This window comes from Moschus berezovskii, chromosome 6 (assembly GCF_049115385.1).
Source record: "Moschus berezovskii isolate FMDL1 chromosome 6, NW_MosBer_1.0, whole genome shotgun sequence".
NCBI lineage: Eukaryota > Metazoa > Chordata > Mammalia > Artiodactyla > Moschidae > Moschus > Moschus berezovskii.
The window spans coordinates 86,240,412-86,265,296 of NC_142465.1; the positions used below are offsets into that span (position 1 = coordinate 86,240,412).

At 40.9% G+C, this 24,885-nt stretch overlaps 1 protein-coding gene across 4 annotated transcripts in view; it reads right to left on the bottom strand.

Annotated features, from left to right (window-relative positions):
- CCDC91 (coiled-coil domain containing 91) overlaps window positions 1–19,477 on the bottom strand; it is a 415,614-nt gene extending 396,137 nt beyond the window's left edge. The window contains exon 1 of one of the 4 annotated variants that reach the window (XM_055395013.2): window positions 19,261–19,470. The gene's annotated coding sequence lies outside the window, so the exon portion shown is untranslated. Of the gene's footprint in view, window positions 1–19,260 lie in introns of all 4 variants that reach the window. The other 3 variants (XM_088837256.1, XM_088837254.1, XM_088837253.1) reach the window with 3 other exon arrangements.
- Window positions 19,478–24,885: the final 5,408 nt, after the last annotated feature.

Sequence of the window (24,885 nt, forward strand, 5' to 3'; positions counted from 1 at the left end):
CTTTCATTACTTTAGGAGGTGAATCCAAAAAGACATTACTGAGATTTATGTCAAAGAGTGTTCTGCCTATGTTTTCCTCTAAGAGTTTTATAATACCCAGTCTTACATTTAGGTCTTTAATCCAATTTGAGTTTATCTTTGTATATGGTGTTAGAGAATGTTCTAATTGCATTCTTTCCATGCAGCTGTATAATTGTGCCATCACCACTTGTTGAAGAGACTGTCTTTTCTCTACTGTATATTCTTGCCTCCTTTGTCACAGATTAACTGACCACTGGTATATGGGTTTATTTCTGGACTTTCTGTCCTATTCCACTGATTTATATTTGTCTTTATGCCAGTACCATACTGTTTGGTTACTGCAGCTTTGTAATTATTATTTTTATAATAATATATAGTTTTAATATAATTTTATATTTTATATATACATTTTATACATGTACTCACACACACATAAAAGAGACACAGAGAGAGAACTAGATTAAGAGGAACTGGCTCATAAGATTACGGAAGCTAAGAAGTCCAGATCCAGAGTTTACAAGCTGGGAACCCAGGAGAACGGATGGTGCAGTTCCAGTCTGCATCCACAGTGTCCAAGAGAAAGAGAAGACCAGTTTCCCAGTTCAGGTAATTGAGCAGAAGTTCTGTCTTACTCACCTTTTTATTCTATTGGGCAATCGGCTTTACTCTGTGTAGTAATTCTAATGTTAATCTCACAAACACACTCAGAATAAAGTTTGATCAAATATCTTCAGCAAGCACTTCAGCTGGTCATGGTTCTTTACATGGTGGGGTGATCCAAACCCTCATTCCTGAGAGGTCTGGGCCATTAAAAGACCTCCCTGAATTGGGTTGTTTTAGTTTTCCATTGACCTTAATCACAAGGCATGATAATACTAAGATATGCCTTAAATAATCTCCTGTATTTCAGCCATAGACTTCCTTACCTCCACTGTAGAATATAAGTCTAATATTCCTTTAGTAGTCAGGATCAATCACCCTAGCCAACACAATAACTCCTTGTTTGCTTGTTGATTCAGTGGCATGAGAAACCCAAAGTAGCTAGGCAGTAGTTTTAATTTCCAATTCAATGGAATCACTTCAAGTGAAAGCACTCCTCCTTTTAGAACTAGGACCTATAAACTGGCAGAGCATAAAGTCATAGAAACAGAAACCAAAAATTTTCCTAAAGGGTCACTAGGTGTAATAGGGAATAGGGCTGCTCCCATTTCCACCCCTTGTTTCCTGGACCTGTGACCCTGGCTATGGAAAAAATAGCAACATATACTGTATGTTAATTCAAAGTATGTACAACCTCTGGAGAACCCTGTCCCAGTCCTACAGGGTACTGACACCATAATAAGTCAATAATAAGTCTTCTGGCACCATAACTTGGTCTTCAAAAGACCATTCCACCATTTGTCAAGCCAGCTGCTTCAGGATGGTAGGAAACAAGGTGTGCTGTGCTGTGCTGTTTGCTGTGCCAAGTCACTTCAGTCGTGTCAGACTCTTTGCGACCCTACTGACCACAGCCCACAAGGCTCCTCTGTCCATGGGATTCTCCAGGCAAGAATACTGGAGTGGGTTGCTATGCCCTCCTCCAAAGGATCTTCCTGACCCAGGGATCAAGCCAGTGTCTCTTATGTCTCCTGCACTGGCAGGCAAGCTCCTTCCCACTAGCACTACCTGGAAAGCCCAGGAAATAAGGTAAGACCAGTGAATTCCATGAACATGGGACCACTGCTACACTTCTTTTGCTGTGAAGTAAGTTCCTTAACCGGAGAAGGCAATGGCAAGCCACTCCAGTACTCTTGCCTGGAAAATCCCATGGACGGGGGAGCCTGATGGGCTGCCGTCTATGGGGTCACACAGAGTCGGACACGACTGAAGTGACTTAGCAGCAGCAGCAGCAGCAGCAAGTTCCTTAACAAAAGAAATGCTATGTGGAATACCATGTAGTGAACGAAGCACTGTATAATTCTAGAGATGACAGTTTTGGCAGAAGCACTGCATGTAGGGAAGGCAGATCCATATATAAACTAAGCATCTATTCCAGTAAGAACAAATCAATGCCACTTCCATGATGGGAGCAGTTCAGTATAACCAACCTGCCTCCAGTTAGCTAGCTAATCATCCACTAAGAATGGTGCTATATCAAGGATTCAGGGTTAGTCTCTGCTGATGACAGACTGGGCATTCAGCAGTGGCCATAGCCAGGTTGGCGTTGATGAGGGGAAGTCTATGTTGCTATGTCTATTTGTAACCTCCACCCCTGCCAGCATGGCCAGTTTGCTTATGAGCCCACTAGACAATGACACAGATGACAGGGAAAAGAGGCTCACTGGTATCCAGAGAATGAGAGTCATCCTATCCACTTGATTATTAAAATCCTCCTCTGCTGAGATCACTCTTTGGTCAGTATTCACATGAAATTCAAATATCTTCACTTTTTTTCCCCCATTCAAAGAAGTCTATCCACATTTCTTCCCCAGATTTCCTTGTCACCAACATTCCAGTCATGTTTCTCCCAAGTTCCTGACCATCCAGCCAAACCGCTGGCCATAGGCCATGAGTCAGTGCACATCTGCATGTCTGGTCATTTATCCTTTCAGGCAAAGTGAACAACCAGGTGCAATGCCTGAAGTTCTGCCCACAGGGAGGATTTCCCTTCACCACTGTCCTTCAGGGATGTCCCAGAAGTGAGCTGTACTACCGCAGTCAACCACTTTCCTGGGCTGCCTGCGTATCATGCAAAACTACCTATACACCAGGCTTTAGTCTTCTCTTCTGAGGGCTGATCTTCGCAAACTTTCCACGAGGCCACAGGTTACTCTGGAAAAAGAAGACACTGTAGCAGAGTGGGAACCATGGACATTTGGGCCACTTCTTTCACTTGTCTGTACCTTGAAGACCTACTCAGGCCTGATCAGATATATACTGCTTCCATTTGATAATGAAGTAGTGCTGTACATGCCCAATTTTATGGGTTGGTGGGTCAGATAACACTCATTTCATGATGAGCAGCTAAGGTGACATGGTAACTTGGTGGCCCATGGTTATGTAATCAGTCTCTAAGGTCCAAATGTAGAACAACAGCTATTTCTCAAGAAGCACAGTTATCCACAGAGGATGGCAGGGCATTGGTCCAAAATCCGAGGGGCCTGCCCTGTGATTCTCTGGCAGAAATCTGCCAAAAGTTCCAAACAGCATCACTATCTGCCATTTACACCTGAAGGACCACTAGATCTCCTGGATCCCATGGCCCAAGCGACAGAGCAGCTTGCACAGCAGCCTGGACCTTTGGCAGAATCTTGGTCCTGTTCTGGGTCCCACTCAAAACTAGCAGCTTTTTGAGTCAGGAAACAGGCCAGAGCAAAATACCCCATATGAGGACTACATTGTCTCTAAAGTCTAGAGATCCACTGAATGTTGAGCCTCTTTCTTGACTGGAGGAGGGCCCAGATGCAACAACCTATCCTTGTCTTAACCTTAGAAGTGATATCTCAAGATACGTCACACCACTGGATCCCTAGAAATTTCACTCAGGTAGGAGGCCCCTGAACTTTTATGAGATTTGTTTCTTACTCTCTGACACTAAAATGTTTCACTAACAAGTCTAATGTAGTTGGTGCTTTATTCACGAGGTCCAGTCAACATAATGTCCTCAGTTTAATGGACCAGTGTGAACCAGGTGATTCACAGCCACACAAACTAAATTATGATGTAGAGCTGGAGAGCTGATATAACCCTGAGGTAGGACAGTGAAGGTGTATTGCTGGCCTTGCCAGCTGACAGCAAACTTTTTCAGTTAGACCTTATTTACAGAGATGGAGACAAATATATTTGCCAGATCAACAGCTGTACACAAGTCACCTGGAGATGTAGTAAACTGCTCCAGCAATAAAACCATATCTGGTATAGCAGCTGCAACTGCAATCACCACATGGCTAAGCTTATAATAATTCATTTGTCATTCTCCAAGACCCATCTGTTTATGCACAAGCCAAACAGATCAGATGAATGGGGAAGTGGTGGGAATCACCGTCCCTGCATGTTTCAAGTCCTTGATGATGGCACTAATATCTGCAATTCCTCCAGAAATGAGAAACTGCTTTCGGTTTACTATGTTGTTAGGCTAAGGCAATTATACTGTCTTCCATTTAGCCTTTCTCACCATAATCACCTTCATTCCACTGGTCAGGGAAGCAATGTAGAGACTGCAACAGCTACTGAGTATATCTATTCCAATTATGCATTCTGGAAATGGACAAAGAACCACAGGATGGACTTGGGAACCCACTGAGCCCACTGTGAGACAGACTTGAACTAAAACTTCAGTGATTACTTGACCTCCATTAGCCACTATGCTGACTGATAGACCAAAGGGACAATCTGGGTCTCTTGGAATTAGCATCAGTCCAGAGCCAATATCCAGTAGTCTTTGGAAGGTCTGATTATTCCTTTTCCCCAATGCATAATTACCCTGGTAAAAGTCTGTAGGTCCCTTTGCGGAGGGCTGGGAGAAGGATTACCGGTATACACTTTGGCAGTGTACCAGAGTCCTTCTTCAAGTGGACCTTGCCTCCTCTTCACTCAAAGGATTCTAGGTCTGTAAAAATTCAAGTCTTAGAATTGACTGATGGGTCATGACTCTGTTTTTATGATTCAGGCTAGACTTCTGTTCACCTGACCTACAACTTTTCTGCTTATACAGATCAAGTAAGAATTTAGTAGGCTTCCTATCTTTTCACTTCTAGGACAACCATAATCAACTAGCCAACACCACTGTTCTTCATTAGTTAGACTATTATAACTGTCACTTTGACTCTGCTGTCCAAACCTGGTTCACCTTCCCTTTGACAGTTAGATGTCACGACTGGGCCCCTGTCACCCTCCAATCCATTTCCTCCCATTTCATTTAGGTTTCCCGATTCAGAGACTGCATTCCCACTGAATCAATCACAGAACTCTTCAAGGATGCCAGGACTCCCCTCACAATTTATCTCTCGTAATATTAGTAAAAGGTATGTCCGCTGGACCCTCCCAGTTTGGGTGAGCACTTCTTAAATGATAAATCCACTCTAACATTCCTTTCTCCCTAAGCCTTTGAATCCCTTCCTAGACACTGAACCAAAATAGGTAGGTCCTGTTTTTCCAACTCACTCACTGTGTGCCACCTTTTGGTGCATATTTCAGTCAAACAGCCACACTAAATGCAGAAGCTCTGCTTAGTGAGCCCATATAAATAAATTCTGCCTGGTCCAGTTTTATGTTCTTTTCATGATTATGCCATACCTCTAGTATCATTCTCACACATGTTCCCTGGATTTCTGTCTGTATAAGTTAGAAAGCTCAAGAAGTTCTTTTGGAGTCACACTTTGTACCTCACCTTTAGAAACCTGATGAGATTTGAGTCTAGTCATAGATCTAGAAGAGTGTAGGGGCAGGTCTTAAGAAGATCAGCACTGCCTTTTTTGGCAACTGCCTCTGGAATAGCCATTAATGCAGAATTAATCCCCTCAGATCTCAGACAGTAGTGGAGAGCTACATTACTTTGCCAACAAAGGTCCGTCTAGTCAAGGCTATGGTTTATCCCGTGGTCATGTATGGATGTGAGAGTTAGACTGTGAAGAAAGCTGATCGCTAAAGAATTGATGCTTTTGAACTGTGGTGCTGGAGAAGACTCTTGAGAGTCCCTTGGACTGCAAGGAGATCCAAACAATCCATGCTAAAGGAGATCAATCCTGGGTGTTCATTGGAAGGACTGATGCTAAAGCTGAAACTGCAATACTTTGGCCACCTCATGCGACGAATTGACTCACTGGAAAAGACTCTGATGCTAGGAAGGATTGGGGGTGGGAGGAGATGGGGACGACGGAGAATGAGATGGCTGGATGGCATCACCGACTCTGTGTACATGAGTTTGAGTGAACTCCGGGAGTTGGTGATGGACAGGGAGGCCTGGCATGCTGTGATTCATGGGGTCGCAAAGAGTCGGACACGACTGAGCGACTGAACTGAACTGAACTCCCACGGGAGTGAGGCAGAGCCCCCAGTGAGGAGGAGAAAGCCACTATCACTGAGCATGGGAAGGATGCTTCCACTGACAAAAATACTCATCAGCATTCAGGGGCTCAATGTGTCCAGCTTCATCAGGGTCTTCCCTTGCATTCCTAGTCTAACTTTCAGGACCCCATTACTTTTCAATCAGTGCTCTCTCTATAATATATCATTTACATTACTCTCACCTACTTGACTGGGAGGTCTTTGAAAATCAAGTGACATTTATTTCTGTATCTTCCACTGCCTAGTACAGAACCCTGAAATTATAGTCAGGACTCAATAAAGATTTCTGTTGAGTTGAATTTTGCTTCTCACCATAGCGCAGTAGTCCATTATTTCACTTTCATAAACTCAGTTTGACAGTAATTAAATCCTTGTTCATGCACCTATCAAAGGTCTTCATCTGCCAGTAGTGTCCTTTAACAGAAAACAGACCTGTTTACCAAAAAAAACACATAAAGGACTTGCTTGCTCACATTTTTCTAAGATAATATAAAACTGTCCTAATCACAGATTTTCATTTCTTCCTGAATTAAGGTACCAGTATCTTTGGCAGGATCATTTTTTCCATCTGATTTTAACTCATAATTTATTTTTCCCACTTTCATATATAATAAGTAATTGAGTACCAAATTTATCTTAAAGACTTCTAAAATATATAGACTTAGCTCATCCAAAACAGAATTAAATGTGCATGTGGAAACAAAAATGTCTGAAGCACACAAAGCCTCTATAATTGGGTATATTCCTGACAAATCTGACACCTTCTGAGCAATGTTTGAAAAACTTTTCCTCTGTACCATTATGAAGCTTAACTGAGCCATTAGCTAAAAATCCAAAGTTTTCTCACAAGGCAATCTAGGCACTCCCAATTTTTTTTTTTTAATATGCAATAGTGTCAAGATCCTACAGAAATGTCAACTGACACTCTCTCTGTACTAAGTAAATATATAACCAAATCCAAAATATGCTAGCTAATAGCTGATGGCACTGACAACTGTAATTTTTATTCACTTACGTTCCATTCATTGTGTATAAGTATTTCTACATTTTAACCCCATGTTCTTATCAACTGTTTGAAGGCAACAATCATCCAAATCTCTTCTAAAGCAGTGAAAATAACATTCTCAATTATGACTCTCAGGTAGTACAAGATGACAAGATGCTAAGTCAGTGAGTTAAATGCTAGGGAAAAAATAATAAGTTCAGTTACCTTTAACTACTAAGGCATTAAAACTCCACAAGTCTAGATATTTTTCACCAAATTGAAAAAAACAAAAAAAACCTGAGCTTCTACTTATCTTTCTTTACTAGAAAATCCCATTAACCAAGTACTAAGTTCAGGCATAGCATACTATAAGCATTCAATAATGTTTTCTTACTTTTTGTAATCATTTTGATACTGCTATTAATTTTTAAGCATAATTCACAAGCCCTAACTAAATATTTCCTCTATTTAAATTGACCCATTATATAAGACAGAATGGCATAATTCCAAGTGGCCACACAAGATAAAGAACACAGAGTTTAGATAAAGACAGAAAGACAGCAAGTCAGAAAAATAGCAAGAAAAATAGTAACAATAAAAATATTAAAAACCTGGAGAGGAGAGAAAAAATCTGATATCCCAAGTTGCCACATTACATATATATATATTTATATATATACTGTATTTCAAAATATATATACACAACAGACACATATTTATAAATGTCTAGTTTTCAACAAAAATTATGATACATGCCAAGAAACAAAAACACAGAGCCCCTCCCTACACAGAGGGAAAAAATGCAGTCAACAGAAACTTACTTGTGAGGAAACTCAGACATTAGACTTATTAGACAAAGATATTAAAATTCACAACTCTAATATGTTCAAATATAATGTCTCAAATCACTAAACGAAACTGTCTTAAATAAAGGAAAAATAATAACAATGTCTCACAAAATAAAGAATATTAATGAAAAGACAGGAGTTATAAAAATAAAACATATAAAATCTGAAGTTTATTTACAGGTCAGCAACGGAGAAACAGACATAGAGAATAGACTTATGGACATGCGGAGAGGGGAGGAGAGGGTGAGACGTATGGAAAGAGTAACATGGAAACTTACATTACCATATGTAAAACAGACAGCCAACAGGCATTTGCTGGATGGCTCATGAAACTCAAAAAGGGGCTCTGTATCAATCTAGAGGGGTGGGATGGAACAGGAGATGGGAGGGAGGTTCAAAAGGGAGGGGATATATATATATCTATGACTTATTCATGTTGAGGTTTGACAGAAAACAACAAAATTCTGTAAAGCAATTATCCTCCAATAAAAAATTTTTTAAAAATCTAGAGTTGAAAATACATTGACTGAAATTGTAAAACATCCACTAGAAGACCTCAACAGCAAATTTATGAACTGATAGAAGAATCGGTTAATGTGAAGATAGGTCAATTGAGATTAACCAGTCTGAGCAAAAGGAAAAAGGATAAAGAAAAATTAACAAAGTATCAAAGACCTGTGGATAACCACCAAGAATACTAACATAAGCATAATCAGCATTCCAAAAAACAAGGAGAAAAAGAAAGGGGCAGAAAAACTATTCAAGGAAATAATACTAGAAAATTTCAGAAATTTAATGAAAAACATTAACCGACACATTCAAGAAGTTCAACAAATTGCAAGTAGGATAAAATTAAGAGACCCACACTTTAAGGTGTCATAATTAAACTTTCAAATGACAAAGACAAAGAGAGAATCTTGTAATCAGCAAAATAGAAGCAAGTCGTCATGTACAAGGAATCAGTGATAAGATTTTTAACCTGATTTTTCATAAACAACCATAGACGCCAGAAGGCAATGGGATGGCCCAAAGTGCTGAAAGAGACTTTCAACCAAGAATTCTATACCCAGCAAAACTAATACTAAAAAAAAAAAAAAGGAGAAATTAAGACTTACTCAAAGCAAAAACAGAGAATTTATCAGCAAGAGGTCTTATCTATGAGGAATTCTAAAAGGAGTAATCAGGCTGAAATGAAAGAACCATACAAAGCAACTGAATCCTCACAAAGAAATAAAGAGCACCAGTAAAGATAACTACACAGGCAAATATAAAAGACACAGGTAAATATATTTACCTATGTAAATATAAAGGTATATTGTGGACTTCCCTGGTGGCTCAGACAGTAAAGAATCCGCCTGCAATGTGGAAGACCTGGGTTCGATCCCTGGGTTGGGAAGACCCCCTGGAGAAGACAATGGCTACCCACTCCAGTATTCTGGCCTGGAGAATTCCAAGGGCCGAGGAGCCTGGCAGGCAACAGTCCATGGGGTCACAAAGAGTCAGGGATGCCTGAGCAACTTTCACAAAAGGTATATTTGTAATTCTTTTTTCACCTATACAATTTACAAGACAACTGCACAAAGAAAGATGGAAATCTGTGTTGATGGGCATCAATGTAGAAAGATGTAATTTATGTGACAGTTGCACAACAAAGAAGAAGAAATGGAACTACAGAGGAGCAAACTTTTTATAAGTTTGAGATTGTTGGTGCTAATTCAAAATAGACACCAAACAGACTGTTATAAAGTCGTTAGTTGTAATCCCCAGGGCAATCACTAAAAAAGTAACTTAAACATAGTGAGAGAAAACAATAAAAGAATTAAAATGGCACACTAGAAAATATCTATTTAATGCAACACAAAGCAGTAATGGGATTCAAGAATAGCAACAACAAAAACACTTTAAAATATACAGAAAATAAATACTAGGTTGGTGCAAATGCAACTGCAGTTTTTCCTTGTAGAAATTTGCCATTTGATATTGGAATACATTCTTAAATAAATGTGGCTATGTTAAACATCATTTTAATGTGCATTTCTTTATTTCTTTTTCTACTGACTTATTACTTACTGTTTACTTTATATTTACTTTAGACTAGGGAACTGATGTTAGACCAAAAGTAAATTCAAGCAATTTTCTTATCTGAGTTCAAAATGGGAGGTAAAACAGCAGAGACAACTCACAACATCAACAACACATTTGGCCCAGGAACTTCTGACAAACATACGGTGAAGTGTTGGTTCAAGAAGTTTTGCAAAGGAGATGAGAGCCTTGAAGATGAAGAGCATAGTGGCCAGCCCCTAGATCACAACGACCAACTGAGAGACATCACCAAAGCTGATTCTCTTAAAAATACAGGAGACGTTGCCCAAGAACACGGTGTAAGCCCCTGAGTTGAGTCCTTTGGAATCTGAAGCAAATTGGAAAGGTGAAAAGGTTCAGTAAATGGGTGCCTTGTGAAGGGACTGCAAATCAAAGAAAAATCGTTGTTCTGAAGAGTCATGTTCTCTTATTCCACGCAACAACAATGAACCATTCTGGGAGTGGGTCGAGTAAGTAAGGTCCTCCTAGGGCACTGAAAGAACACACTGTTAATGATTTTCCTTACTTTCAAGTTTTGCCCTTTTTAAAACAAAACCATGCAGATATCTGAAGGAAGAGCATTCCAGTCAGAGAAAATGTGAATGAATCACAAATCCTTTCCTTCCATTCACCACCGCAACAGGCAGGGAATGCTCTCAGAACACAGACTCACACCTTCACCTGGACCTCATTAGGAACTCAGTGTAAGTAAGCAGCTGAGGTGAGGCCGGGCAAGGGTCAGTGGGGGGTGTACAGGGGTGGCAGTGAGCAGGAGAGAAGTCAGAAGATTTACGCTGAAAGGAGGAGAATGATAATTGAGGTTGGGAAAAGGAGATCAGTCCTGGGTATTCATTGGAAGGAGTGATGCTGAAGCTGAGGTTCCAAAACTTTGGCCACCTCATATGAAGAGTTCACTCACTGGAAAAGACTCTGATGCTGGGAGGGATTGGGGGCAGGAGGAGAAGGGGATGACAGAGAATGAGATGGCTGGATGGCATCACCGACTCAATGGACATGAGTTTGAGTGAACTCTGGGAGCTGGTGATAGACAGGGAGGCCTGGCGTGTTGTGATTCATGGGGTCGCAAAGAGTCGGACATGACTGAGCGACTGACCTGAACTGAACTGAAGCCTAGTTAGAATAATTTAAAATTCGTGATTTGAAACTGCAATTACATATGCACCAACAGTAAAATGGCAAGTATAATCCCTATCTTATCAGTAATTATCTTAAATACACGTGTGTTAAACAACCTGATCCAAAGGCAGAAATTTGCAGAATGAAGAAAAAGCATGATCCAACTACATACTGACTACAAGACGCCTTAGATTCAAAGACACAAGTGCAATATTGCACACCAGTAACACATGAAGTACAACTGAAAACTTTATAATCAATATGCAGAATGGTACACTATAAACAACCCAAGGTTTGGAGCATCCATTTCTTAAAAGTCTGTAAGTCAACCAAAAATCTGATTTTCATTCATCCAACATGTAGTTTTTTAGCAATATTCATGTAAACCCCTAAGTCTACCAGAGAAGCACACACATATTAATGGGTCTTGCATAATATAGCACTGTCTTTTCTACAATCGCAGAAGTTTTGAATTCTTATAATACAAAAGTAAAACATCTTGAAATGATCAAGCAGACCCTCTTTTACCACAAAATTGGACACAACATAAAAGGCAATTTGGCTGGCTTCGTCACTATCTATGCCTGCTTTTGGTAGGAGATGCACATGGTCTATGTTAGCAAGGCTGGTAAAGGGAGAAGAAAGACAGTCTTCCCTGAATACCACTTCATGGAAAAAGTGATTTCACACTTTATAAAACAGTGGTTTTTTTCATTGATATAATTAGTCTACATGAATATATGTGTTCAACAGCATTATGTAAATACCAAAATGTTCATACACTTCTAAGGATAAAAGGTTTACCAGAATTATAACATGCTGCACTTTAAAGTATATACCATTACTTCTGATCTTCATCTAACAAACCCGTAACTTAAAAATAATCTTCTCATTTCAAAATTTTAAAATTATTGTATTCTCTACTAGTGACAATAAATGTATCTCTAATTCATTAAGTAAAACTACGGCATATAGCTAACAATGGTCTTTCTGATCCTTATTGGTGACTTGACAGGGAAGAGAAGGGGATACAGGACAAAAAATATCTAAAGTAATTTAAAATTAGACAATATAAAAAGATATGAATATAATACAAATTTCTATTTGGGCATTTTAGAATTAACTGAACCTGTCTCATGTTGAATTATTAAATTGCTTAATGAGCTTATTCTGCAAATTAAAATAAGACCAATCCAGAACAAAAAAAATATATACAAAATACTTACATGAACTCCATATTGGTATTGTCAGTTCAGTTCAGTCACCCAGTCATGTCTGACTCTTTGCGATACCACATGAACCACAGCACGCCAGGCCTCCCTGTCCATCATCAGCTACTGGAGTTCACCCAAAACCATGTCCATTGAGTTGGTGATGCCATCAAACCATATCATCCTCTGTCCTCCCCTTCTCCTCCTGCCCTAAATCTTTCCCAGCATCACGGTCTTTCAAATGAGTCAGCTCTTCTCATCAGGTGGCGAAACTATTGGTTTTTCAGCTTCAACATCAGTCCTTCCAATGAACACCCAGGACTGATCTCCTTTAGGATGGACTGGTTGGACCTGCTTGCAGACCAGGAGACTCTCAAGAGGCTTCTCCAACACCACAGTTCAAAAGCATCAATTCTTCTGCGCTCAGCTTTCTTTATAGTCCAGCTCTCACATCTATACATGACTACTAGAAAAACAATAGCCTTGACTAGACGGACTTTTGTAGACAAAGTAATGTTTTTGCTTTTTAATATGCTGCCTAGGTTGGTCATAACTTTCCTTCCAAGGAGTAAGCATCTTTTAACTTCACGGCTGCAATCACCATCTGCAGTGATTTTGGAGCCCAGAAAAATAAAGTCAACCACTGTTTCCACTGTTTCCCCATCTATTTGCCTTGAAGAGACGGGACCGGATGCCATGATCCTAGTTTTCTGAATGTTGAGCTTTAAGCCAACTTTTTCACTCACCTTCTTAACTTTCATCAATAAGCTCTTTAGTTCTTCTTTGCTTTCTGCCCTAATGGTGGTGTCATCTGCACATCTGAGGCTATTGATATTTCTCCCGGCAACCTTGATTCCAGCTTGTGCTTCATCCAGCCCAGCGTTTCCCATGATGTACTCTGCACAGAAGTTTAATAAGCAGGGTGACAATATACAGCCTTGACGTACTCATTTTCCTATTTGGAACAAGTCTGTTGTTCCATGTCCAGTTCTAACTGTTGCTTCCTGACCTGAATATAGGGTTCTCAAGAGGAAGATCAGGTGATCTGGTATTCCCATCTATTTCAGAATTTTCCAGTTTATTGTGATTCACAAAGTCAAAGGCTTTGGCCTAGTCAATAAAGCAGAAAAAGATGTTATTCTGGAACTCTCTTCCTTTTTTGATGATCGAGCGGATGTTGCAATCTGATCTCTGTTCCTCTGCCTTTTCTAAAACCAGCTTGAACTTCTGGAAGTTCACAATGCATGTATTGCTGAAGCCTGGCTTGGAGAAACTTAAGCATCACTTCACTAGCGGGTGACATGAATGCAATTGTGTGGTAGTTTGAGCATTCTTTGGCATTGCCTTTCTTTGAGATTGGAATGAAAACGGACCTTTTCCAGTACTGAGGTCACTGGTGAGTTTTCCAAATTTGCTGGCATACTGAGTGCAGCACTTTCACAGCATCATCTTTTAGGATTTGAAATAGATCAACTGGAACTCCATCACTTCCACTAGCTTTCTTTATAGGGATGCTTTCTAAGGCCCACTTGACTTCACATTCCAAAATGTCTGGCTGTAGGTAAGTGATCACACCATTGTGATTATCTGGGTCATGAAGATCTTTTCTGTACAGTTGTTCTATGTATTCTTGCCAACTCTTCTTAATATCTTCTGCTTCTGTTAGGTCCATACCATTTCTGTCCTTTATTGAGCCCATCTTTGCATGAAATGTTCCCTTGGTATCTCTAATTTTCTTGAAGAGATCTCTCAATTCAGTTCAGTCACTCAGTCATATCCATCTCTTTGCGACCCCATGAGTCACAGCACGCCAGGCCTCCCTGTCCATCACCAACTACCAGAGTTCACTCAAACTCACATCCATCGAGGCACTGATGCCATCCAGCCATCTCATTCTCTGTTGTCCCCTACTCCTCCTGCCCCCAATCCCTCCCAGCATCAGAGTCTTTTCCAGTGAGTCAACTCGTCGCATGAGGTGGCCAAAGTACTGGAGCTTCAGCTTTGGTATCAGTCCTTCCAATGAACACCCAGGACTGATCTCCTTTAGAATGGACTAGTTGGATCTCCTTGCAGTCCAAGGGACTCTCAAGAGTCTTCTCCAACACCACAGTTCAAAAGCAGCAATTCTTCGGCGCTCAACTTTCTTCACAGTCCAACTCTCACATCCATACATGACCACGGGAAAAACCATAGCCTTGACTAGACGGACCTTAGTTGGCAAAGTAACGTCTCTGCTTTTTAATATGCTATCTAGGCTGGTCATAACTTTCCTTCCAAGGAGTAAGAGTCTTTTAATTTCATGGCTGCAGTCAGCATCCGCAGTGATTTTGGAGCCCAAAAAAATAAAGTCTGACACTGTTTCCACTGTTTCCCCATCTATTTCCCATGAAGTGATGGGACCAGATGCCATGATATTTGTTTTCTGAGTGTTGAGCTTCAAGCCAACTTTTTCACTCTCCTCTTTCACTTTCATCAAGAGGCTTTTTAATTCCTCTTCACTTTCTGCCATAAGGGTGGTGTCATCTGCATATCTGATTTTATTGATATTTATCCCGGCAATCTTGATTCCAGCCTGTGCTTCTTCCAGCCCAGCGTTCCTTATGATGTACTCTGCATAGAAGTTAAATAAGCAGGGTGACAATATACAGCCTTGACGTACTCCTTTTCCTATTTGGAACCAGTCCGTTGTTCCATGTCCAGTTCTAACTGTTGCTTCCTGACCTGCATACAGGGTTCTCAAGAGGCAGGTCAGGTGGTCTGGTATTCCCATCTCTTTCAGAATTTTCCACAGTTTTTTTGTGACCCACACAGTGAAAGGCTTTGGCATAGTCAATGAATCAGAAATAGATGTTTTTCTGAAACTCTCTTGCTTTTTCCATGACCCAGCAGATGTTGGCAATTTGACCTCTGGTTCCACTGCCTTTTCTAAAATCACCTTGAACATCTGGAAGTTCAAGGTTCATGTACTGTTGAAGCCTGGCTTGGAGACATTGAGCATTCCTTTGCTAGTGTGTGAGATGAGTGCAACTGCGCAGTAGTTTGAATATTCTTTGGCATTGCGTTTCTTTGGGACTGGAATAAAAACTGTCCTTTTCCAGTCCTGTGGCCACTGCTGACCAAACTTGCTGGCATACTGAGTGCAGCACTTTCACAGCATCATCGTTTTTTAAATAGCTCAACTGGAATTCCATCACCTCCACTAGCTTTGTTTGTAGGGATGCTTCCTAAGGCCAATTTGACTTCGAATCCCAGGAGGTCTAGCTCTAAATGAGTGATCACACATCATGGTTATCTGGGTCATGAAGATATTTTTTGTATAGTTTTTCTGTGTATTCTTGCCACCTCTTCTTAATATCTTCTACTTCTGTTAGTTCCATACCATTTTTGTCCTTTATTGTGCCCATCTTTGCATGAAATGTTCCCTTGCTATCACTGATTTTCTTGAAGAGATCTCTAGTTTTTCCCATTCTACCATTCACTATCACAATAATCCAAGTTTATGCCCCAACTAGTTATGCTGAAGAAGCTGAAGTTAAACAGTTCTACGTAGATCTATAAGGTTTTCTAGATCTAACACCCAAAACAGATATCCCTTTCATCATAGGGGACTGAAATGCAAAAGTAGGAAGTCAAAAGATACCTGATGTAACAAGCAAATTTGGCCTTGGAGTACAAAATGAAGCAGGGCAAAGGCTAACAGAGTTTTGCCAAGAGAATGCACTGGTCATAGGAAACACCCTCTTCCAACAACACAAGAGAAAACCCTACACATGGACATCACCAGATGGTCAATACCAAAATCAGACTGATTATATTCTTTGCAGCCAAAGACAGAGCAGCTCTATATAGGCAGCAAAAACAAGACCGGGAGCTGACTGTAGCTCAGATCATGAAGTTCTTATTGCCAAATTCAGACTTAAATTGAAGTAGGGAAAACAATGAGATCATTCGGGTATGACCTAAGGAATTAGATCTGACAGACAGAGTGCCCGAAGAACTATGGACAAAGGTTTGTGACATTGTACAGCAGCAGTGATCAAGACCATCCCCAAGAAAAACAAATGCAAAAAAGGCAAAATGGTTGTCTGAGGAGGTCTTACAAATAGCTGAGAAAAGAATAGAAGCTAAAGGCAAAGGAGAAAAGGAAAGATATACCCATTTGAATTCAGAGTTCCAAAGACTAGAAAGGAGAGATAAGAAAGCCTTCCTCAGTGATCAATGCAAAGAAATGAAATAGTACTTGGTAATAAAGCAAAAAAGGACAAAGCACTGATACATGCACCAAAATGGGTGACTCACAAAAGCATTAAGTGAAAGAAACCAGGAAAAAATTCTATTTGTTGTAGGAGTCCGTTTATATGCCATTCCAGAAAAGAAAAAGCTATATGGATAGGGACTAGATCAGTGGTTGCCTGATCTACCACCGAGGGGAGGAAACCAACTACAAAGTCCCAAGAGGGAACTTTTTGGAATGATAGAAATGTTCTGTGAATGGATTGTGGTGGTAGTTATATGAATATTGTGCATGTGTCAGTTTAAAGAACAAGATACTGAGAGATTGTTTTTACTTATAAACTATACCTCAATAAGCCCACATTTTAAAAGACACAGGACATGCTCTTTTGAAAAATATGTTGTTGTTGTTGTCTAATTGCTCAGTCATGTCTGACTCTTTGCAACGCTGTGGACTGTAGCCCACCGGACTCCTCTGTCCAAGGAATTTTTGAGGCAAGAATAGAGGGATGGGATGCCATTTCCTTCTCCAGGGAATATTCCCCACCCAGGGATCAAGTCCCAGTCTCCTGCATTACAGGTGGGTTCTTTACCACTGAGCCACCAGGGAAGCTTTGGAAAACATGTTTCAAATTAAATGACAACCCATCTAAATGGGTATTGGGGTGGAGGAGAAACACTGGGGGAAACAAAAAATTCTTAGAAATATTACAAATCAAAAACTGATTTATCATTAGTAAGAAGAAACACATTGATATAAAAAGTTACTCCAGTGTGTCCTTTTTATTGTTCTCATTGTTCAGACAGAAAATAACAAAATTTGATGAGTTTCAAGAAAGACCAAGTCACGAGTAACAGATTGATAAAGGAGGCACAGAGATTACAAGCTAAAATTTGGAAACACTCACCTAAACATGCCCTTTCCAAGTTACTACAAAAACGATCTCATCCAACCAAATGCACTTCCACCCCAATTTCTGCTATGAAGAACAAGACAATAAACATCGTTTTCTTTATTCATAACAACCCTCCATACTTTACAACCATATATCTACAGCTAGGAATACAAGATAAAATGCCTCTAACTAGGCAAATTCCTATTTGTCCATTTAAGCTTCAGACTAGCTACTTGGTAACCATCTATCTTCTTTTTTTCCCCCCACTGCCACCAAAAAAAAAAAAAAATGCTGTCTCTCTATGATGACTTTCTGCAGTTTCTGTTTTTCTGATATCAAGATGATTAAAACAGGAGTTTTGAGCTTATCACTCCAATAAGAAGCTACATTTTTCCATTTAATAAAAGTTAATAAATTGTAACTTTCACCACTTTCTTTTCTTTATGTTTATTCCATTTGGCGTGTACTGCTGCTAGGAAACCAGTTAATAATAAGATTTTCCAACTCACAGAACAACCTCCTAGCCAGCCTGCAGTATACCAAAATTCGTAACCAGGGCAATTCTCTACCACACAACTTACTCGCCAGCACCATACAGGTGCACTCTCTCTGGTATCCTCCAGCTCCATTAACCTTACAGGTGCAGTGGCGCTAATCCCCTCAATGCAACAGAAACTGCAGCAGAAAGCAAATGAGATGAAGGATACAGGTCTCCGATGGCAGAGAACAACGCGAACTTATTGCCGGTCCCTGTCATCCCCTCCAACTAAATATTCTGGGAATTTGGTCTTAAATTGTAGAGTGAAATGTTAGCCCATCCCCCCGTGACAAAATGAAACGTCAGCCCACCCCCAATCACCAGCACGAATGCAACATCCAAAATGCGGTCCAAAAGCCTTCGTCCAACTACCGCCCAGATAAATATTTAACGAGTAAGGTGGGCATCAGTTCCTGTACAGCTCAGAAGGGGGGATAAGGAGAAAAAAATCCTAATTCCTAAGGCGCCGCTGAATCACCTACAGCTGTGGTCAGAACTTGATCCAACAGTTAATCAGGCTGTGCCCCGACTCTCATCAGGGAAGCAAGTGAGAGTAGCAATAGCAACATCATCCTACCAAAAAAAAAAAAAAAAAACACCCACTCAGCGCTGCTTTTAATAGAGTTCCCACTTCTTCAAGTGAAACCAAACAGGTTTTACGTCCAAAGCTTTGCACCCCAGTATGCAACAAGGGGAGATGGAAGAATCATCTTTACTGTGGGAGAGGGGGCGCACTTAAGGGGATGAAGGATGCCTCACCACTTGGAAAGTTACCAGCCACTGCCTTCACCCTGAAATGCTTTTATATCAGTCTGTGACCCAAAGTAACGACAAGGAAACGTGACTGCCTGAAGGACCCTGTTGTACTTAAGTCAAAGGGAAAACTTAAACCAGGCACGATCGGTGAAAACTCTGCAAGGATCAAAGTCATCATTCATGGGAGCTTTGGTGACACAGTAATCACGTGTACTTGTGCGTAGACTTCCGAAAACATCAGCTTCTGAAACATGCAGGGGCAGAAATTTGCCGGCGAGGGCAAGCACGGGTAGACACCGCCCGCCGGGGAGCGAGGCTCAGCTCCAGCCCGCGGCGGGTCACGCCCCGTGACTCCCCGGCCGGAGACCTCCCTGGGCCGGGGCCGTACCCGCCGGCGGCGGAAGACCGGCCGCGCTCCCCGCCCGTGCCCAGGCCGCCTCAGGGCGTGCCGCCGGCCTCGTGCGGCCCAGGCCCCAGGCCCAGGCCCAGAAGGCAAGCGTCCGTTTACCTGCGCCCCGGCTCTCGCCGCTGCCGCCTGCCGCCACTGTCACCACCGCCGCGCTGCTCCCCCACAGCGCCAGGTGAGCCACCCCCAGCACACAGCCACGCGCGCGCACCCGGGCGCGACCCAGACCTAGGGCACTGCGGCCCAGGAACACGCGCTGGGACAGCGCACTCGCCACCCGGCTTCCAGAACCTCTGCCCCCGGAAGTTGATTTCCGCCAAGGCCCGCCCTACACCGCGCCTGTCACTCAACGCCCACAGGCGCGTCACGTGTGCCCAGGCCAAGCGCTAGCCCCAGGCCCCATCGTCCCAGGCCCCATCGTCCCAGGCCCGCCACTTTTGGCTCCTGTGGTCGTCAGAGCGCTTCCCTGTGAAACAGGTTGACTCAGGCGCTACCCACTGTTGGTTACAGCTTCTTGTTCACTTGAATGATAGACCCTGTTTCCGTGCCTAACCCGTACAAGTCAAACCATCCCCATAATGGCACTCCTGTCTAGGACTTTGTAGGACTGGTCCTGAGAAGAACGGGCCCTGATTCTTAACCACCTCCAAGCAGAGTACCCTAAATACTGGACCCTAGTTAAGTGCTCAAGAAAAGAGTGGACTCGACAACATCTCCTCTTGACCATCAGAACTCTCACAGCACTGGGTTGCAGTCAAGTCCAGAGCCTCTCCAGACCACTGCTGCATGACTCCAGCCAAAGAGCTCTGCTCTAGAATTACGTTTGTTCTTGTCTTTATCTCCACATCACAGCGATCTGTACATGCCATCTCTGTTCAAAGGAAAATCTGTTTTCAGCTGCCAAGGTACCCTGTGTTTACGAAACCTTCAAATAGTTTCTCCTAAAGAAAAGAGAGAATGACAAAACTGACCATTTTATTTGAAAACAAGCATGGTTATATAAAGTTGTTTTGCTGTTGTTGTTCCATTTCAGATCTAACCTAGGTCTCCCACATTGCCAACAGATTCTTTACTGTCTGAGTCACTAGGGAAGATTTTTTTTTTTAATAAAGAGTCTTCCAATTTTGACATAATAAGGATTTGTTGTTGTTTAGTCACTGAGTCGTGTCTGACTCTTTGCAACCCCATGGATTGTAGCCCACCAGGTACCTCTGTCCATGGGGTTTCCCAGGCAAGATAACTGGAGGGGTTGCCATTACTTTCTCCAGTGGATCTTCCCCACCCAGGGATCAAACCTGTGACTCTTGCATTAGCAGGTGAATTCTTTACCACTGAGCCACCAGGAAAGCCAAGAGGGATTTGGGAAACATTTATTTAACAATTTGTTAATGTAACTAGTGAGCCAAGTTGGGACAATCCAAAAGAGCACAAGATACACTCAAGATTTTTGCCTTCAAGGAGTCAACAGCCAAATAAGAAAGACAAGTAGCCTGGAAATTTAATCATTAGTGTCTGGAATATTGATGATCATTGTATATAACAGGCGTTCTTTAACGTTTTGAACTTTAACATTTTGGACATATTTTTCTCATCTTTCCATTGAAGAAAAGTGGATCAAGCCTGTAATCATCTCTGCTCTGTATTGGAGGTGGAAAATGTCAGTAAAGAATGCTAGCAGTCCGTTTTCCAGTAATTGCAGCTCAAGGGGTTAACAGTTTCAATATTGAGCATAGATGTCACCTCTTATGCACCCCTTTTTCCTGTCCACCATCGTAGGTGTGTCCAAAGCCAACATTTCTGTTATAAGAAATAGTATACTTTCATACACATTATTTGTTTACCTGTGTACTGGACCACCAACTCAAGGACCACTTCTCATTTGCACATCTTTTAGTCCACTTCTCCTTTATCTTTTATATTCTGCAATCTAGCACAGTGTCTAGTGATTAGAAGAAAGAATTTAATAAATGTTTCTTAAGCTGAATATATACAATTATCTTTGTATTATTTTGTGCCTCAAATTTCTTTCTGCTACAAACGTCAAATGAGTTTCTGAGAGTTTTCATTGATATAACATGCTACTTCTTTCCCACCTAATCCAATATTCAATATTGAGCAGATTTATAATATTAATAGAAACTAATATTTATTGAACACTCACTTTGTTCCCGGCTAAATATTTTCATCTGTTATATAATTTGTCATCACACTAATCCTCTGAAATAAGTATACTGATATAGTCACTTTTTAGATGAGGATACAGGCTTAACAAAGGTAACTAGACCAAGTGGCAGAGCAGATTCAGATCAAGTCTGCCAAACAAAAAGATTTGTTAATTCACTACAACGTGCTATCTCTGTTTTTCACATCATTCATTTGTGTATCCAGATTTTTCCAGCACCAGGAAGTCTTTCTCTCCTTTTATTAAGTACAGTTCAGTGGTTGTTGGTATAGTCACAAAGTTGTGCAACGATCACAACAATCAACTTCAGAACTTTTTCATCACCCCCAAAAGAAACCTCATAGCCTTTGTCAGTCACTCCCCATTCCTCTTGTTCACTTCTCCCTGATGCCCTAGACAAGCACTTTTTGTCTCTATAGGTTTGTCTATTCAGGACATGGCCTGTGAACAGAATCATGCAATATGCAGTCTTTTGTGACTGGCTTCTTTCACTTCAAGCCATGTTGACAAACATTGTTTATCCATTCTTTAATTGGTAGACATTTGGACTGTTTCCACTTTCAAGCTATTATGAGCAATGCTTCTATAAACATTGATATACAAGTTTTTGTATCAACATATGTTTTCATTTCTCTTGAGTATATATATATATATATATATATAGCAGTGGAATTGCTGGGCCATGTGGTAACTCCATGTTTAACCTTTTGAGAAACAGTTGAACTGTTTTCCAAAGTGGCTACTATTTTTTCATTCCCATTTGCACTGTACTGCTGCTGCTGCTAAGTCACTTCAGTCGTGTCCAACTCTGTGTGACCCCATAGACGAAAGCCCACCAGGCTGCCTCATCCCTGGGATTCTCCAGGCAAGAACACTGGAGTGGGTTGCCATTTCCTTCTCCAAGTGTGTGAAAGTGAAGTCACTCAGTCGTGTCCGACCCTTAGCGACCCCATGGACTGCAGCCTACCAGGCTCCTCCATCCATGGGATTTTCTAGGCGAGAGTACTGGAGTGGCTTGCCATTGCCTTCTCCATTGCACTGTACTAAGGCCCTAATTTCTCCACAGTGAGCCGTTTTATCTCCTCTAGAACTTATGACTCTATTACTTACTTTCCATAAGTCATTTTTTTATTATTAGTTACCTTTGTTATTTATGTATCTACAGACTAACCACACTAATAGATTGTAACCTTCTGAGACAGAGAAACATAGTTCCTGCCCTCAAGAAGATCAAATTTGGAGAAAGATGTAGAGAATCAAATCAACTAGAATGATAGTAAGCACTGAAATCAGGTTTGTTGTCGAAATGTGGAGGAACGTCTCACTCACTCTGCACTAAACAGGAAGTACTTCTCATAAAATGTAAAGCACAAGATGAATCTTGAAGAATCAGTTAGAATTGGCCAAGCTAAGAAGAGATGAAATGTGCTCCAGACAAAGAAGCATGGACCTTTATATGTATTTCCTTGCATACGAACTGTTGACTTAAGTGTTGTGTAGTGTGTATGCAGGTATAATGGAAGCAAAGGTGATGAAGAGTGGAAATGTGGCAGAGGAAATGGAAAAATGTAGATAGGGCAAGTTGAATAGTTTTGCTAACTTCTAAGGAGTTGGAAACCTAATGGAAATCTAATGGATTGTTTAGGCAAGTTTGGGGGAGAATTACTTCAGGAGCAGTGTGGAATATGGAGATATTAGAGAATAAATGGCCAAGACTGGGAAAACAAACCAACTATTATAGTAGAAGAATGATGAAATAATTAGAATGAGAAATTTTGAAAGTCTGAGTTGAGGTAGTAGCCATGAAGTTGGCAAAGAGGATTTGCAAGGCATGGTGGGCAGCAAAAAAAAAAAAAAAAGAAAGAAAGAAAGAAAAAAGAAAAATTAAGAAAGACCAAAAGATATATCCCAAGTTTCTGGTAATTTTCAAAGAAGTAGGAGATTCAGGAAGAAGATGATACACTTGTTGATAAGAATAATGAAGCACTACAACTTATTGCTCTTATAGCTTATATGTTATTGCAATCACCCACAGAAGTGAAATGGACACACACCTGAAATTTGGTTCAGATTTCAACCACATATATATCAAGGGGTATATGAAAGTTATTTCTCACATAATGAGACTTTTTAGAAAGAGCAGGGCAAGCCTTCCAAGTAAATCCAAAATGTCTTTGTAGTGGAGTTGGAGAAGACTGGCCTTGGGCATTTTATGGTGGCTAGGCTGTGTCTCTAAGATGAAAATTCTCCTATGGCCACCAGGGCTTCTACAGCTTGAATTTCTCTATGGCACCAGAGAAGGAGCATCGGGGCTTTCATATCAGCCTGCCCAGATGTGGGTCAAGAGAGAACAGGTGAGACTTGAAAGTTGTCAGTGGTCAAACGTCAAAAAGAGAGTCAGGATCTTTATTACATATGCTTAGAGTAAGGTGTTTTCTTTATTCACTTCAACAGATAAAATTATATCATTGTTATATATTTACATGCTTTGAAAGTGATTGTAGTGAACACTTGCCTGACATTTATTTTACTCTTCCTACGTTGTGTAGCACATACCTCAGAAATTTAGGTGGAGCTAACCTCACCCTTATCCCAAAATAAATCCAGTTTGGATCAGTCCTGACCTATGGTGCTCCCCTGGCCGTAACAAACAGTTTGAGAGTGGGCACCAACTACAGGACTTGCCCAAGGTTGTGAGATGTGGCACCCTCTCCCCTCCTACCCCACCCTTGATTTGAATGAGAAAGCATGTGGTCCTTATTGTTGAAGGTAGTCATCTTGTGACCAAAAATTGAAGGAGACATGGAGCTGGAACGCTGATCAAATAAACAAAGATCTCTAGCATTGCAAATAGACGAAAGGATATAAGGAACAAGCTGCAAAAGGAACAAGCTATAAAAGTTTTAAACAGGCACTCCTCTGGCCCCTTGCTTTTCCTGTATTCATTGTTCATTTATGTGAGCCTTGAAATCAAATCAACGTAGTTTGACTTTTCTGCTACTCATCCTCAATATTCAGTGTTGAATATTGTGTGGAATGTTAAGTCAGTTTGAATTTGCTTGTTATGTGCGTGCATGCATGTTATGGACTGTAGTGTGCCAGGCTCCTCTATCCGTGGAGTTCTCCAGACAAAAATACTGGAATGGGTTACCATACCCTCCTCCAGGGGATCTTCCTGATCCAGGGATCAAACCCGTGGCTCTTGTGTCTCCTACATTGGCAAGCAAGCTCTTTACCACTAGTTTGTTATATCTTACCTCAAAATACTTTAGTGTAAGTAATATGATATGCATTCATATATGTTACTTAATTTACTTTATCATCTAATGATCATCAGTTGCCATAATCTAGAGTTCACACTAGAACTAGTATTCAGATGGTGTTTAATCAGAAAGACTGTTTTCCAAACACAGCAAGGATAAGTGCTTCAGCTATCACTGTCTTCCATTAACAATTCAGACTTTGTTAATCAATAAAATGAATGCTATAAATGGGTTTTCGTGTCTAAAATTAAGTTTTTTGATTAGTATGAGGAATATTATAAA